This window comes from Mugil cephalus, chromosome 11 (assembly GCF_022458985.1).
Source record: "Mugil cephalus isolate CIBA_MC_2020 chromosome 11, CIBA_Mcephalus_1.1, whole genome shotgun sequence".
Classification (NCBI taxonomy): Eukaryota; Metazoa; Chordata; class Actinopteri; order Mugiliformes; family Mugilidae; genus Mugil; species Mugil cephalus.
The window spans coordinates 17,924,510-17,943,118 of record NC_061780.1 but is presented as its reverse complement, the minus strand read 5'-3'; the positions used below and the strand labels follow the sequence as shown (position 1 = coordinate 17,943,118).

Sequence of the window (18,609 nt, the reverse complement as noted above, 5' to 3'; positions counted from 1 at the left end):
ATTATCGAGTGGCATGTGTCCTGTCACTCATTCACTGTTACTGGCCATGTTCACATCTGAGCTCTTTCACATTACTCATCCACTGTTTGCCCCAGCTGACCTCTCTCTGACACACACACACACACACACAGGCGCACAAAACAGCTGTGTGTTCCCGGCAAACAAAGCCTCTGTGCACTTCAATATTTATACATCTCAGTTGTTCCTGTGTTCTAACTTAGAATGGGAGAAATTGCTCTACAAAATACTGCCCATGCATTATTTACCCCATCTTACCCTTTGTTGTTCGGCTCACCATTCATTTGAAGCACCACTTGAACATGAGCGTGGAGAAATCTTGCATTACATGATCTAGACTATGATATAGTTTTAATAATAACAATAACTTAAAGACCTCACATCGCACAATCTAAAGAGAGTTCTACAATACAGAGAGGTGTCAACTGACCCAATCATGAATCAAAAACATTAAAGTTTGTACTTTTACTTTAAGTCATCCACGTTATTGTAAATTAAAATGTGACTATGTTACTTTGCAAGGACTTTAAAACACCTATAGGTGCCACCTTACGTTTGTAAATATAACACATAGATTACAGGTTATACGCAGTATATACCTCTCAGCACTCTGCTGTGTGTTAGCTCGGGCTACCCCACCTGTCACTCAAAATGGGAACCACTTAATTATGCAGAATTTTAAACCTTAATAAAAAAAATAAAGAAAAAAAGTAAACAAATCACTCACCGGAACAGAACGGAATTGTACCAGGATGTAAACATGTTAAATATTGCTGTCAAGTTGGGCTTTTTGGCATTTGCTCCTTTTTGGAACCTTTTTGAACCAGCCTCAAGTGGCCACTCGATGAACTGCAATATTTTGTACTTCCACATGGGCTTCATGGTTAAGACGCAGAGGTAACGTAGCCTGACGTGCAGCTCATTGATACAGTTCATTGATACAAATGTTTGTCTTGTGTTCTGCGAAATTTTGGTAAAAGTTTCAGTCTGCAATGATGAAAGTGAAGCAGAAAAATAGCAGTGGCAAAACACGCAGCGCCCACTAGCGTTTGGGAGGCTCTTTTACAGAGTAAGCCAGATTGACGAACATAACTGAGTGTAAAGCTTAGGCTACATGCGTAGGATATGCTGTCTGTACTGCAGTACATTAAATAAGCCTATAGAGTTAGGGAAATATTAAGAGCCAATGCAAAAAGAAACAGGGTCTTGATCTTCACTGACTCTCCTACTGCCTGTGTTCCCATCCCAGGAGAAGACAAAAGTCATAGTTTTTGTGTATTGAATTGCAGGGTGATGAATTCTCCTTTCTTCGTGCCAAAGTTGGGGATTTAAGGGAAAGGGAAGTGGGTGAGAGTTGTGTGTGCGGTGGTGGTAGTGGTGGTGGTGGGAGGGGTTGTTGTGTTGGGGCTGTGTTGTACGCATCATTTCATGGGTGACAGAAAATGGAGAGCCCCCAGTGGGTGCCTCCTTCTGCTCAGAGAAGCCAGAGGAGAAAGACTTTAGGGACTGAGAGAGAGTGAGAGAAGGGTTGGTGGTGGGGAGGCGGGGGGCTCGGCCATCACATGGGATAGATCAAACCACAGCTGGCTGATTTCATTCGTCCCTCGCCTCCCACTCTACACACATCCACCCCTCCGTCTCCTTGAAACACCTCCCTCCATTTCTCTCTCTTCTTTCAGAGGCGCTGTGGAACACAGGAGATCATAATTTCTTCAGCATTCAGCCTGTTGATCATTCGTAATGAAAACTTTAGGATTAGGACTTTTACACATTCTTTTACCAGCACCTCCAGCTGTGATCTAAAACTCTATGATCTCAACCACTTGGCTATTATATAATCTAGGGTGGTTGCGTGTATAAAGGCCAACCGGGATAGCTATCTATTTGGGATTTTAACAACTGTGCTTGACCTCAGATTCCTTTCGGAGGCCTTTCTCACCGTGTGCCTTTTCCTCTGTTTAATTGCAGAAACAATTGGGCAGAGCAGCACTTTGGGCTAAATGCTAATGCCAGCATGTAAAGTGACGAACGTGCCGATGTTTAGCGAGTGTGGCATTTAACCGGTGCCTTGTTAACATTTTAGTATTTCATATTCTTCACAGTGTTTCGTCAGTGTTGCAAAACATTTTTTAAATGAAAAAAAAAAAGGCAAATTCTAAATTTGTCCAAATTTGGAGAACACTGTGGAACTGCCAAAGTTGCAGTAGGAAAAGTCTGGGTGCTCACATTGTAGGATTCATCCTCGAAGGACTGTAAATACGCATGTGCTAACATGTATTGCAGTCCATCTAACAGCTTTTGAGATATTTTATCTTATCCAAACTGGACTCAGTGTCTGCCAGTAAATTCTAAGAGCTTTCGGTACTTGTCGCTGAAAGAAAAGAACTTATTATTATGTGTAGTGACTCCTTGAAATTGAGTGTTTGCACCTTAAGAACTGCCAGAATTCTTGAACTTTTGAGTTTTGCATACCCCTGCAAGATGTCTTCCTCCTTTCTGACAGCGTAACTCTTTTTCATCGCAAACACTTTCTTAAGATACTGCCGTTCCTGATATTTAGCAGCTATCAATTGCCTTTTGTCTAAACTTCATGTTAAGATATGAACTCAAGAGCGAAAATACTGGAGGCAGAAAGTCCACATGACCACCATAGCTATATTTCAATCAGCGCTGTTACCCCCACCTCCTACGCTTCCTGCTACGTGCTCTCCTTTTTTTTTTTTTTTTTTTTCCATGCAGAGAAGGCGGAGGACGTAGAGAGATCAGACCACACATACAGATCCAGGCCTCCACCCTCCACCCCCAGCCTCCAGTTCCCCCGCCATCTGTGCACGTCCCTCTGCCTGCAACTCCACAACAACAAGGCCCTGAACCTCCGCAGAGGAGTCAATCCATCACGGGCGAAAGAGAGAAAAGAGACGGAGAAAGGAAGTAAAAGGATGGAAAGGATGGACGGGGGCGGAGGGGTGGGTGTTGGAAAAAGGCGAGGTGAGGAAAAGCGAAAGTGAGATGCCATGAAACTTAATCACAGAAAGGGTCGTGTCGGGCAGAGGAGGGGAACAGATTAAATTAGCATAGCATTAGATATGGAAAATGATCTCTGTCAAAATCATCCGCTGCACAATTATAATATGTTAATTACTTATTTCATTAAGGAAGTTTATTATGGCCTCGCAGATGAAATCATGCAGGCCAAAGACACCTGGAGGAAAAGCACTGATGCCTGAATTTCGCTCTCTCTCTCCCTCCCTCTCTCCCATCACTCCTCAGTATCGCCTGCCTCTCTCGGCCCCACTCTCATTCCTTCACTCTTCTCCCTTTGTTCCTCACTTACATCACTTACAGTGTCACACTTTGAAAAACACAGTGTTCAATGATCGCTACAGACGTGTTATACTCGCGACCACCAGAGAACAGGTTTAACCCCCCCTCCGCCCCCCGTCACCTGAGGTTCATCAATAAAAACCTGTGTATGTTAAATAATGTACGTGTGGAAGCGTTAAGCCAGATAACAACTTTCTCTATGCGTATAGGTTTTTTCATACTAATTGTGACAAAATTAAGATGTAAGTCTTCATTTTATAGTAGTTCTTAATAGTTAAACAATATTTTATCTTATTTTACTTATTTCTTTTTGAGTTTGAAAGTGAAGTGTTTTTCACATGTTTTGTACCGATTGGTTTTTCTGTTGTTCTATTAGCTCGGCTGTGTAGTGAATGAGGCCGCCACCTCAATATACTTCTGAATTTAAACTAACTAAATAAATCACTCTGATCTCTTCTATTCTTTATGAAGCTATGATTTCAAATACATTACTTTTTTTAGGTTTACCAGACACATTAGGATGTATTTACACGAAGTATCAGTGTCGGTATCAGTATTGCCGATACCAGCATGAATTGGAGTAGCAGCAACGTGGGCTTGAATTTACTTTACGACTAAACGGTTCTGGTAGGTTGTGGGACTATCCAGTTGTTTGCAGAGGTGTTTATTCTCACCAGTTGAAGCATTGTGTACCCAGATAGGTCTGATTAGAGCTAAGTCTGACTACAGCAGGATCTGATGAACCCCTGAAGAACCCCCGTAGAGAAATAACAACTTGACCGGTTTATATTAATAATTTGCAGAGTTGAACTGTTTTCATTCATGACTTAAATGCGTTCACTTCAGATCCACTTGATAAGGATGCTGTCTCACATTCTCCGTTTCGGTCACATATCAAAAGTTTTGCATATTATTTGCCTAACAGTTGGATTTGACCGGGGGACATGGGGCGGTTTGCATTTGTTTCCGCAGCCCTGCTGTCTGGCTAGCTGGCTCGCTGCCTTCCTGGCTCATCAACACCGGTCGGACGGACAGACGATGATGATGATGACAGTCATCAGGGATGTAGCAGCCTCCATTCGACAGTAGGAGCGAGAGGAGCAGGTGCAGAAAATTGGGAACAAAGAGGAAGGACTGAGTGGAGAGATAGATCAAGAGAGAGGATAACAAAGAGACAGTTATACTGTATCTACCTGGCCAGGTATGGGGTCCAGGTTATGTTGGATTCAAATCGAAGGCATAAAGAAGCAGCAAAGTTAACATGTTCATAGTGCGCAAATTCTTTAACATCATAAATGGTTTTTAACGCACAATTAACGCACGCACATTATTATGACTTCAGGATCGTTTGGAAAATCATGAAGTAACGGGGTGGAAAGCAAGTAGAATCTTAAGTGCTGTTGTAGTAAATAATTCTAAAAGAAAAAAAAGCAAGAAGAAACTGATTGACCCTTGGGTCTTTCAAACAGCAAGTTAACTCAGAGCCCTGCCAGATGCTTCTCGCAACAAGAACAAAAGTTATCAGCATTCGCTCGCACATGAACTGCAACGTTGTGACCAGAGCGAAGATGCTAAGATGTCGGTGAGAGTAATCCAAACTTCAAAATATCCCTCTCAGTTACAAATAAGTTATATCTGCATTAACGCAGGTTAATTAGCTAAATTATAGATTAATCGCAATAAAATATTTAAATCTACTGGCAGCTGTAGTTTATATGTGGCGATACTGAAAGATTGAGCTTTTATTAGCCTGTCAAACCACGGCCACTGTGTTGGTGTATTGTTCTTCGAACAATTTAAAAGGTAAAACAGATTTTCTGTGCTCCCCTCAAGACAGAGAGACAAAAAATGAAGAAATTCATGTCAGTCATCGGAGTTGTTAGTTATAATGTTAAAAAAAAAAAAAAAATCTAAATTCATGTTAAAAAGTCAAAGTAATTAATGTTGATGCTTAACAGAATTGACAGTAGATAACAACAGAACACAGAATTACATTAACAAAAGGATTAGCTTTATGCTGTATTTATGTCAGGATGAATTAATTATGGAATGATTATGAATTGATGAAGGATGTCATACTATGTTATATTACCCAGAAATTCAGTGAGGTAAGAGTAAATGTACGGATATGATACCTCTGATAATCATGTGACAACGACCTTATACACGCGTCTTCCTGACTAACGTTCACCTGTTCCAGCCAACAAATGCTAGCAAGATTTGCTGCTGGCGGTTTGTTATCACCTTAATGGGGGTGTGGCCTCATTGCTACCATCGTGTATAGTGGAGGAAAAAAACATACATGAAACCAAAAAAAGTTGAGGATGAAATTGTAATTTTTCCATTTCACTAACGTTTGCCAATGTCTCCAGATTACCTCTATCGCAGGTCCCCACAGATGAATATATCTTATCTTATCTTTAGGTAAACTGCCTAAAAAAACTGCCTGTAGTATGTTTTTAAATATTTTTTTTATCATCATCATATACAGGTTTTTGATACTAACCTGTAAGAAGTTACTCTTAGAGAGAAATATATTTTTCTGGGGAGGGAATATATTCAAAGAAACACAGACTGTACTGCCTCTAAACACTCATACTGGAGAACCTTATTAAATTAGAAAAAAAAAACAGCAGACACGTACGCTTTCTATGAACTGAACATATGAAGGAGTAACTAAGTCTGTGCGGGAATTATGCGAAAGCCCGCATGCCGAAGAGCTCGCGAAGCGGTGTCGGCTTCAAGTGAAGCAAACGGATTTTCAAAGTAAATTTATAAATATATAAATATGCATATCACATGTTCATTTTGTAACGATAACCGCTACATCCCTGATTTAGTGATTCGCTAATAGCTTCAAATGCAAGAATCAGAAATGTTATATAAAAAGCCGCGGAAGATCAAAGATTGCTGATAAAAAGCTATAGCGTCTGATGCATGTGCAGTGCTCAGCTGGGAGCTGGGAAAAACACATTCAGACGTTTAACATCTCTCCGATGATCCCAAATTCTCAAAACATCTTCGCTGTTTAACATGTTTAGCATTTTAACTTCAAAAATCCTGCAGCTCCTCTCATATTGGCCGCGAGGCTTCGAGCGAAAAAGGATGTATTGATCGCAAAGTGAGAGGACTTGCGGAAAATAAATAAAAGGGAAAAAGAAAGCAGATGAGAGAGGAGAATCAGGATATATATGGCAGGAGAAAGGGAGAAAAAGGAGAGACAGACCAAATAAACCAGGGGCAATATCTTCAGTATCTGGGGCTCTGTTCTGCAAGGAACACAAGGAGGAGGGAGGGAGGGAGGGAGGGAGGAGGAGGGGAAAAAAAAGAGGAGAAAAGAGGTGGAGAGCGAAAACATCTTAGAGAGTGTGTACAAAGAGAATGAAAACACACACACACATATACACCCGAAGGCTGGGGTCACAGTCAGAATGCTGGAGAGGTGCAGCGGACCCGGCGGCTACGCAGCAACACCTCGCTCTGCCTTTAATATACCCTGCCCACCACACAGATTTCAAAACAGATAGTCAAAAACAAAAATCAACGCCCCCAAACGCACACACACAAGCACACACACACCTCTCTCTCAAACACAGCCTCTACCGTGTTCTTAAACTCTGCAGCCCCCATGCAGATGTTGTGTAGTCTTGTTAGGTCGAGCTCAGAGGGTGGGAATGGGTAAATTCAACAACAATTGCAGCCTCTGGGGAATTGCAAAGTAGTCTCTCACACATACACTAAACTCTCTCCGCCATCGTACTCTCCCTATCTTGATCTCTCGTACACACACACACACACACACAGAAAGAAGAATAGAAGAATTGAAAGGTAAGTTGTTTTTTTTTTTTTTTTTTTTTTTTTTAGTTTCATGCATAATTCTGCCTTACAGCGCCAAATATTGTGATGATCTTTTTTTCTTCTTCTTCTTCTTCTTCTTTTTTTTTTTTTTGTTTTTTGGTTGTGTATTTTAAGCCCACAAGGGCCACGGTGACAAGATAGTTAAGTTGGTTTGGGCAACAGCTTGTTTTCAATCAGGACATTTATGAGGGGCTGAATCATTTATGCGCCCAGCGTCCCGGGCGTATGACAGATCCCTTGGAAACACAAATTATCATGTTGACTTGCAACAAACACTGTGTAATTACATCATGGCCTGTCGAGAGGCATTAAGGAATCTTCGCCCTATCTCCAAAGTAATGAGACGCTAATGCAGCTACATATGACACAGTCATTGGCAGTTAAAAGATTCACCCAAATACGCTTGCCACTGAATAATTATGAAACATCACAGTTTTATAGGTTATGATATTAGAGAGTCTCCAGCATGTCGGTTCAATTTCAATAAAGGATTCAGTAATAGTTTCGCTATTAGGGACAAATGTCTCCGCGGCCTGCTGTTACATCTGCCGTATCCCCGGTGTATCAGACCTGCCTCTGATTTCATTTATACATTTCTATTCTTAGGTGAGGAATAAAACTGCTCCGACTTTAAGTCCCATTTGAAATCCAGCAGCTCCTGCCACGCATAAGAGCCAGAAATGGGACAGTCCTCCTGCATGTGTTAGCACTCCACTTGATCCATCAGGCATCTATCTATTCACAGAGGTCTCTTTAGGAGCAGACCGCTCAGGGCTGTTTGCCTTCCCAATGTAAGTGCGAGAGAAATTGGGAGGGCCGTAGCCCTTAATGGCGTTGCCCCTCCCCACCCACCCCCGGCCTCCTATCCTTAAATCTGCAGGGAATAAAGAGTGCTGTTAAACCAAACTGGAAGACAAATGGTTTTGTTCAATGGGAAGCCGCCTCCATAAATCCCCACTTAATGCGGCGGAGGAAGGCTGAAGCAGAAACAGGTGAATCCGCCGCAGTGAGGGAAGACATTCATTACTTCTCAGGAGAAAGGGTGGGTGGGTGGGTGAGGGGGGGACAGGAGGAGAAAAGGCCAGGTAAGATAGACAGACAGACAGATGGACAAGTGGACAGAATTAAGAGAACACGGGTGAAATCATAATAGTTTGAAAACGCCGGTGCCTCCAAAATGATCAGCCTTGACAGAAGCACTTGGTACGTGCGATAACAGCGGTCTAGGACCGATTCAGCCCCTGAATGTTGCCAAAGAGCTGAAAGTGATTTCTGTTCAATAATGTAATATCTAGACACATGGCCGCGAAAAGGCGATATCCTCCGAAGAGATGAGGCGAGGATAAGACGGGACGAGTGGCTATGAAGGGTGAGATAAGTGAAGGTAAGGTAGAGCACGGTGGGGCGGGGGGTGTTGGAGAAACAGCGGTTCAGGAGAGAGGACTGGAGTTTGGAGTGCGCAGTAAGTGAGTTATATTTAAACCATTAGGCAGCTTATTCGCTCAGTACAAATGCAAATGAAGCGGCATTATCATCACGGCCTCTTCCCTGGAAATCGACTCCCTCTGTAATACCTCGGCAGAAGTGGACCGGTCGTGAACCCTCCTCCTCTGCAGTGCCAGCTAGCCCTCCAATGGCCTACATAGACAGCTCGACACACACACACACACACACACACACACACATGCAGAGTACCCCTCCTCTCCTAGGCACCCGCCCAAATCAGAGATCAAAGGCTGGATTTGTAAAGCTAATGGCTGCTGCGCTGCAGCCAGGGACAGGGAATGAGGGGAAGGGAGAAACGGAGAGAAAGAGGGCAAAACAGACAGACAGCAACAGCGGAGGCAGGCAGAGTGACACGGACGCACACAGGGAGAAAATGTCTTTGTATTTTTTTTTTTTTTTTTTTTTTTTGTTCTTCAACACGCGAGCTAACCGAACCCGCCACGTCGCATGTGGACGGCTGCCGCAAATGTCGCACCATGCAAAAATAAGGCAAGGCAGAATATAGTGGGAGGTATCTCCAAAACACCTAGACAAACGCCACATTGAGGCGTTCACACATTAACTTTTTGCTGGGTACAGTTTTACTTTTAGGCAAAGTGATGAGAAACACATCCACAGATGGTGACTATCTCTCGCTCGTCACTGTGTGGGATTGTGGGATTGATGGTGTTGAAACAGACCTTTCTCTTTGTCTCACACATGGCGCAAGTGCTGCTGCTATTCCCACAGTGCACTGAGGGGCCATTGAGATAAATGGCATGAATACAAGAAAAGGAGTGAAAAAAAAAGGAAGAAAGGAAAGGAGGGGAAAAAATGTGTCTTTGCCTCGCAGAGAGAGAAACCTCAAGCATTCGGTCTGCCAGTTTGTATTGTCCCAACATTTATAATGCTTTAAGCTTGTCAGTAGTGCTCTGTCACTCCCACTCATTACATTGAAATCCTCTCTGTCACGAAGAAACAAACAAACAGGGAAACAAAACCGTTTTATCACGTGCAGCGATTTGGTGATCACAGAAGCATATTGAGGAGCATATTTCACAGCTAAATTTAAAACTCCACAGCATGTATAACTGAATATGGTACATTAACAGCTCAATTCTTGGCTTACTGTTTCCAGTTCGCTCAATTAGGAGCCATTTTAGTGGCGAGAGGCTCGCTGACAGTGATGAGAGGGGAAAAGTAGCTCTTGCATACATTAGCAGTGGAACCAGGCCAAAATGCTAGATTTCTCCTGATGACACCAACACTGTGACTTCATTACCATGACAATAAACAAGCGAAATGAGCAAAAATAAAAGTGTCAGAGCTGCAAAAAAGAAAAAAAAAAGCGGTGGCTGGTTAGAGGCTCTGCTATGATGTCAATACCTCATTCAACGTGTTAGTCGAGACACCTGGTAAATTCTCAGTGGACATCGGTTTGTTTTGTTTCTGTTTTTTTTTTTTTTTTTTGAAGCATACTGCATTTTAAGTCTCCTTTTTTTTTCTTATTTACCATTACACGCCGCAGAGAGTTTTCTAAGTTTCCCTGCGATGAAGATGGCCCCTTGGAGTGTGCTGTCACCCCCATCTTCTCCTTCCTCACCCATTCCTGAGGCTCCATCAGTCATCGTGATGGGGTGCTGAGGCCCCTCCATATCCCCGTGAGAGAGAGGATGAGGAAGAGGATGATGCGGAGGGATGAGGGCCAAAGCCAGAGCTCTTTGTCAGGTGACAAAAGCTTTCCAACACAACAATAGCTATCAGTCACTCCCCGAGCCTGTCGGATTATACGGATCACTATACGGCTGCAGTGGTATGTGTAGGTGTCTGTTTAAGGGGTGTGTGTGGGGGTGGGTGGGGGGTGTTGTTTGAGGTAGCGGGGAGGGGGGGGGTGGGCATTGTAAGAAAAGCTGGTCATGGTTACAATCTGCTCTGCCCCTCTCTACATTCAACATGAACCGTCTGCAGCAGATCATTATCATTCTCCTTATACAGCTGACAATTCCTATGCTAATCCCTGTACTATGAACTCAAACCTCAGGGTCACACTGGTACTATTGACTGTAGTGAATGAAGACGTTCTGCTTAACCACTACTCGATATGTTGGCACCGATAGTTAATCCATAGTGTATGACATGCAAGAAATAAAAAAAAAATAAATGCGTTCCAGATGTGACTCTAAGATGTGCTTTAACCACCGAGCCGTGTAAATGCTCTTATTTCCGATGCGCCGTGAAGTAAACTCGCCAAAAATGCCAAAACACAAAGCAATAACATGTGTTCCTTGTTTTGATCATTCCATTTGTAAATCGTTTTTGTCTTTTTTTGGTGGGGGGGGGGACTATTGAGTGGAAGTGGTGGAAGCGGAGGCAATGACAGTGACCTCCAGCTCCACTCTCTCTCAGGTCAAAGTTCAGGGTGAGCACGGTGCTAAAAGATCCGACCAGCAGGGGTCTGAGAGGAGGGGCGGTCTCCCAGGTTAAAAAAAAAAAAAAAAAAAAAAAATCAATGCATGGCCGGTGGTGGGTCTCCTTCTCAATCAGCCACCATGACAGCTGCTCCAGATGGCCATTGGGTAAGCTGGCTGTCAGGCCATCAGTATCATCATTACCCATAAGGCCCGGCACGGTCAAAAGGTCAAGGGGTGGCCCCTGTAGCTCTGTCAACCTGAAACACCAGGGAAGCAACAAATATTTGTATCGCTGTCAACGTGCTTTGACATTTATCTCTCTCTTTTTCTTTTTTTTTTTTTAAATGGCATATTATAATGCTCTCAGAACGCACAAGCAAAGCACACAAACTCCAACGCGATGAAGCAGAAACAGATAATTCATCATGAGAAGTCAACATTTCACATTTAATTTCTTTGCCGAGCGGTATAAAGGCTGGCAAGGAGACTGCTGCAGCGACGGGCGCTTCCCTTTGTATTTTTTTTTTTTTTTTTTTTTTGTACCGTAGTTTACCCGATGCTCGGTTGCCCTTTAGTGCGGAAGCTGCTCGGGCCAGGATGCTCAGCCAGTATGGATGGCTCTTTTAGGAATAATGATCTGAGCGCATACATGGCTGCTGGGTGCTCCGTGTGTGTCTTTGAACAGTAGATGACCCCCGTGAACTCAGCGGTAACACTGCCCTGATGAATCTCAAGTCACCGGGTCACTGTGGGGTCAGGGCGGGGGTCACGCAGAGGACTACTGTCTGACCTTTGGCACCGTGTCTCACTGATAAACTTGCTAGGGAATGAGGAAGAAGGGTGTTAAGAGAAAGTAGAAAGGGAACACCGTCCCCCTGTAGCTTTGACTTTAATAGCCCTATTTGGTTTGGCTAATTAATGCCAGCTTTACATTTTACATCTTTTTTCTTTTTTTTTTTTTTGGAAAAAGCAAACACTGCCATTTCCAAATTGTCACACTACAGTCAGCTCTATCGATCTGATTAAGAGGTCTATCTTTACTCGACTTGCTATGTGTGCGTTCAGAGCCACCTGAAAGCCCTCGATGTCCGAATATTATATGTAAAAAAAAGTCCTCTTTTCACTAGGGTAAATGCACTTAATACTCAGCAGAACTACAAGTTGTTACATTAAAAAGCAGTACGAGTGATGGTAATGTTGTATTGCCACCTTTGACAGACAACTATAATGATATACGCTCAGATTCCTTCGCTGGTGTCCTCTGATTAAACACAATGAGGGATCAACAGCATGTTTGTATGATTGCTGTCTGTTTACTGCCTTGCCTGGTCAAAGACTCAAGAGTGTGTGTATGTAAACATTATGTGCTGTCTTTCACACACACACACACACACACACACACATATACACACATATACACACATATACACACATTTACACACCCGTGATGCCTGTACGGGAAAACAGCAGTCGTGTAGGAGGGAATGCAGTTGTAGTGTGTCTGATGAAGCCACAGTCTGACATGACCCTCTAAACAACAGATGCAGCCGCACACACACACACACACACACACACACACTCTGGCATATTCACACGCGGCGGCTAGCGGAGACGAAAACGCATCCGCATGCGGCCGCACATGCACAAAATACATGCACTGAACGCGACCTTGCCCCGGCAGAGGCACCCACCTACGCTACAATCTGTGTGACGGTAGAAAGCAAGAAAGGCGGCCGTTCTTCTCGAAATGGCATTTCGTTTTGGATGAAATTTTCCTGGCGCCCGCTGCCTGGACAGAAGTCTAGATCTTGCGAGCTGATGGCACAGGAGCTGAAAAGCCAAAGAAGAGTTTTGACGGTTGAGTTTGTGGAGATTTCAAGTTTAGATTAGGGGAGTACATTACTCCAGTTTAAAATGTAAGTTTTTTTGTTTAATCAATCCTGAATGGGCTCTTGTTCTAACTTTAAAAGTGAAGAATTATTACTCCGAGGATTACTTTTTAAACTCCTCTCAAGAGAGATTTATGGAAATTGAGGTAAAAACTAACGAGAGTGAATATTTCCTGTGTGAGAACCGTTATTGTGCATGAAGGTAAAACGTCTAAAATATCAGTAATATTAATCTTCAATACTAACACCATCAATAAAACCATCTCTTCATTATTTCCAGATTTTTTTTTTAGTGAACTTCCTGAAACCCGTATTGTAAAAAATGGCAGCAGAGGGGGTTTACAAGAAAAGCTAAAGGCTGTTGAACTACATTTGTCTCTCAGACAGCACCTACAGTCTGCTCTGCCAGCTAGGAAAACAAGGAAGGAGCAACCAGAGGGAGGGGAGGGGGGGGGGCTGTTGCATTATCCTCCTCACAGGGGAGGGGGCGGTGGGTGGGGGTGAGGGCGGCTCTGCCATGTTATTGAAATCTCCAAGTCCTGAAGCACTCTGCTGTACTTCTCATTAACCGGCGTAACGTTTGCCGGGGTGTCTCTTTCCTCTTTAATAATAAAACAACGCTCCCCTCTTTTCTGCCGACTTAAAGGATTTCCTAATTTAATCAACGCGGGCAGGAACAATAACAACAAAAGCATCAACAATGGTAACATGGCCTCCAGTGTCTTGTCGTACTTTTGCAGAGCGGAGAACATGCCGCGGATGTGGGGAAAAAGGCGTGCGCGTGTGCTCGGGTTTCGGTTCTCTGCGAAGCGGAAGCACGCGGGAGGAAAACTGCGGAGGATCTGACATTTAGTTCGGTGTTTCCCCCCCCCACCAACATGCAAATAATGCTGCTGTCAATCCATCATCTGCTAACTGATTAACACGGATGAGGAGAAAGCTGAGCACACATTTCGCGTCATGGAGACACACAAAGCATCCAGCAAGTTCCTCAAAGTGACCACTGATTGACCCGCAGGGCACACCCCAGCTTTAGTGTACATAGGCGGCCTGACCTGACTCTCACCCCGAATATTACTCCCAACTCCCCTACTCAACTCCCTCATGCACACACTCACACACACCAGGGCTTCTTCCTAGGGTCTGCTGACCTCATGATCACCCTCTCATAGTCCAGCTGGCCTCTCTTTCACCCCTGACCCCCAGATCACCTCAGACGGCAGCCTGAGAGAGTCAGAAAAGGGGGGTTGCAGGTTAAAGGCGATGGTCGTTTTCCTCTCAGCGGGCTCCAACAAATCCCCTTCACAGCACAGGACAGCTTATAAAACCGTTGATTACGTGTGATATTAAAGACCGGGGGCAGAACAGGGTTGTGTTGGGAGGAAAAGTGAAATGCACTGTGCTACAAGCAATTTAAGCATTTAAGGCTCATTTAAATCATTAGATGCTGTAACCTACGTCCGTATCCTACAACAGTGTAGGTACCACCCTGTACGTTCGACTATGTTTGGTTCCATTCAACTCGGACTGCGAGATCGGCTCGTGGTTAGACAACACCAGTTTAATTTATTTTTCACAATGTTTTTAGAAGAAGTAGCTCGATAAAATAAAAAAAAAATGAATTAAAAAAAAACATTTTTAAAAAAAATTTCCACAACACACAAAAAATACTATGACAGCACGCTATTCATAAACAAAAAAGTGATAAGTTCAATCCATTAATTTGTATAGAAGACACAAAAGGATTTAAGAAGTTTTATCTTGAAAAAGATGAAATAAAAATACAGCTTTTATCAGTTTATCCACAGAATAAAAGGACAAAACAAAACTGATAAATTGGTCTGTTTCGAGAACAACTACTAACTGCTAACTGTTGTCTTCCGCTTATTCCTGTTGTTCAACCAATTATAAGACGTGATGTCAGCATCCCCTACATCGTGATGTCATCTGGAAGCGCCGGGTACTCAGCCGAGAAGATCTAGCACCTACACCCGTGTGAGCCATAAATACTTGTGCGCTCAACAGTTTGGCTCACTCTGTAGAAACATCACCCAAACACTAGTCGGCGCTGTGTTTTATTTGCCAGTTCAGTTAGTTTTTGTTTTTGGCTCCAGGTTCACTTTAAAACATGGCGACTGAAACATTTGCTGAAATTTCGCCTAGTTAACCTTTCCTCAATGCGTGCTATCTTTATCGATCCAAAGCTATCAAATCGAAAATTGTGGAGATGGAGAAGCAACTAGAAATACCAACGTGTAAATACGCTACCACGAAGCGGACCAATCACAGGTCTTGGGGTTTGCGTCGCTGCGACACATAGTAAAAATTTCTGGCTAGGTGCTAGGTGTTAGCTCACTTCACGTTAATTGGCCGTTTAGGTAGCTATGACAGCCCAGACCCTAAGACACATAACAAGATTCCCAAACAGATTCTCAATATAGGCCTATATCAAGTTCAACACGTTATTATATTCTTGTCAGCTCTTATTTCACTCCTCTGCTGATTCCGGTGACGTTCTTGGAAGTTTGCGCCGTTGCGCCGCAGACACAACACAATGATGGGCCGAGTCACTGTTGTAAGACACAAAGTGCATTTCTGAACAGTGTGTGTGCGGGGCAAAACAAAATCTAATTTCGCCTTGCAGTCAGGTATAACATGTTACGCACAGGAATGGAGGGAAACATTGGGGAAAAAGGTAGAATTTTGTGCACAATATGCAATAGCTCCATCATATTTGAAATGCAAACTGGCTCTTTTGGTGAGAGACTAGTGGGAGTTGGAGGTGCACTGCAATGGCTTCTGGGAGTAGAAAACAAACAGCACTGTCAAAACAAATGCTTTAATGCCTGCGGAGGCTGTCCTGCACTCTGCAGTTAGCGAGACTGGTCCATACCAGCCGGCTTAATGGGCTAATATGGATGAGAGAATTTGTTCCTGGTGCTTTTGTAAGCTGAACTTTACATCAAAGACCCATGATTAATTACTGATAAGGGGTTAATAAAACATTAATGCTTTTTGTAATTAACTACGACTCTGAGATACAGTACGCCACCCCCTTCCACCCCCCCTCAATCCCTTTGCCACCACCACTTCTCTCCTCACTCACCCCCAGCTATGTCTTGTCTTCATCTTTTTATGTCACATTCTGCTGCATCGTGCCATCTCGCTTTTTTTTTTTTTTTTTTTCTGAGGTTGAAGTGAAATCATTAAAATAGAGTATAGGATGGGCCAGAAGGGAACAAACACAGCCCCAGATTTGTTTATCCTGCTCCAGAGGAGGACGGGGTGGCGGGTTTTTAATTAAGGGCTTTTGAATATTAATTTGGAAGGGTGATGGAGGCTCCAACAAGGTCAAGATAAAAAACAAGAGCTTCATCACACTGACTTTCACAAGAACTGAGCCTCCAGAAAACAAAACACTCTCATTAATTGTCTCGCGCGGGCCGGCGAGCGGGTTCAGATGAAAAGTAACGTTGCATCATCTACATGGGGAATCTCGCGTTTTTCTTCCACCTGAACTGAGCACACAAAACAAACTTACTAACACTCGAGAGCGAGGGTTACGTCTTGAGTATTACTGTTATCATGATGCTGAGTGAATGGCATATGCTCTAGATTATGCTTGACAAAAATAAGCATTCAAAGTATTCAATTTTGCCAGTTCAGTCTTACAATTCCTGTTTTAGAAGCACGCAACGCTTCACAAAACCCCACAGATCTTTAAGTTTTGTTGTGATTGTAGGGAGCATTACTACGCATGTAAAAAGTAGTGATGTGTACTGACATATCGATACCTCCAATACCAGATCCTTGTGCTTTATAATCGATTCTCAAATCAAATTACAGATACATTTGGTACTTCAGTCATTCAAGGTAATGTATATCATAACAGGATGTGATGTGTGTGTTTTTCATTTTTAGAAATAAAGCCTTCATTCATAACTAAACTATTGAGTTGTGACAACACAACAAACCTGTCAGAATTGAGATACAAGTTTGTATTTTTATAGTAGTTGTTAATTAAACGTTTTAATGGTCTTGTTATTTTACTTATTCTTTTTTTGTGTGTTTGAAATACTACTTCTTCTTTCTTTTTTTTTTTTTTAGATTTACCAGACACATTATGGTGTATTTTCACAAAGTATGGGCCTGAATTTTACTGAGTATCATAATCAGAATTACTTTATTGATCCCAGTGGAAAATTGCTTCTTTACTAATAGTAAAGGGAATCGGTGGTATGTTCTTTGCTTTAGATTTTAACATTTATACTTGTGGGCTCGTCAGTTTGATTCTGCGTGAAAGCGCTAGTTGGCGCTGTCTTTTTTTTTTGTCATTTGAGTTCACTTTCAACAAACCTTCTTCAAACCTCTTCAGTTATTTGTTTTCTGGTGTAGTCGATCTTTATTGATCCAAAACGATCGATTTGAAACTTGCCGCGATGGTGAAGCAGCTGGAATTACTAAAGCAGAGATACGTTACTACCTAGTGGACCAGTCAGAACTCTTGCGGTCTGCATAACCTTGGGTTGTGGTTACATTTCTGTGGAGGTGCATGTCAGGCTATGCCATTAGGGTCTGCGTATGGTCTGGGCTGTCGCTGTAGCTACACTTTCAAACTGATGCAGAAGCATAAACCGCCTATTGGGTGTTCTCCTGAAACCTGTCACCCTATGGAAGTGGGTTAGTGTTAGGATGTTTTATATATTAGGCTAGAACAGTTTGTATATAATATGTCTTTCCGCAGATCGACCCATTTGCCTTATGGAAAAATCCGGACTCTTGCGTTTTGAAGGAAGGGGAATTATTGAAACACAATGGACACATATTGTAAATGCAAAATTCAACGTTGTCCATGAATGTGTCACGTTCCCTGTTGCTAAAGAATTCCTATTTCAAAATATGCGGCAACGTTTTTTCGGCAATGTGGCGGCCCACCCACTGGGTCATGTAAGGAGCTTCAACACAACTTCAACACTCCTGACATGACCGGCTGACCAAGGGTCTGTCGTCATCCTAGGGAGCACAGTCTTATCTCAGCAAGTCCTTTGATAATTTATTTATTAGTTTTTCCTGTTTGTGTGTGTTTTCATGGTTGCTCCATTGCTCTCAGTGTTTTCACTCTTGTGATTGCTCAGTCCTTAGGGGGCCACCATAGCATACCCAATCTAGTGGAAGTCATTAATTGCATTAGAAATATCAGAACTGGCTAATTAGCGCTTGACCACAGCATTAATAAAAGTCTTTTTTTCTTTTTTCTTTTTTCTTTTTTCGTTTTTTTTTTTTTTTTTTTTTTTTTACAGTGTGGTCTGCGCAGTCTTTAAAAGGAGAAAAGGGGGCCCAGGATAGAACTGGTCTGAGGAGCGTCCTCCCTATTACGCACCCAAGTGCACTGTGCCATCTTAAACCACACAAACATTCGAGCCGCATATCCATGCGTACAAACGCGGACACAAATAGAAAGGTTGCACGCGTAGCTTTCTCTGTCGCACGAACACCCACGCGCTTACACCTATACACAGTGGATGAGACAGCAGGAATGTGTGGTTAATATTTAACAAACAGGAACAGAAATAGATGGTCTGCTTGTGTGTTCAGAGCTGAATAGGTTTCTGCAGAGTGGCCTC

General features: G+C 42.9%; 1 long non-coding RNA gene across 1 annotated transcript; it reads left to right on the top strand.

Moving 5' to 3' along the window:
* The first annotated feature begins 738 nt into the window (after nt 1-738).
* Nucleotides 739-5,039, top strand: LOC125016641. The gene is made up of 2 exons (XR_007113717.1): nt 739-3,006; nt 4,315-5,039. It is a non-coding gene; the product is annotated as an uncharacterized LOC125016641 (long non-coding RNA).
* The last annotated feature ends 13,570 nt before the right edge of the window (nt 5,040-18,609 follow it).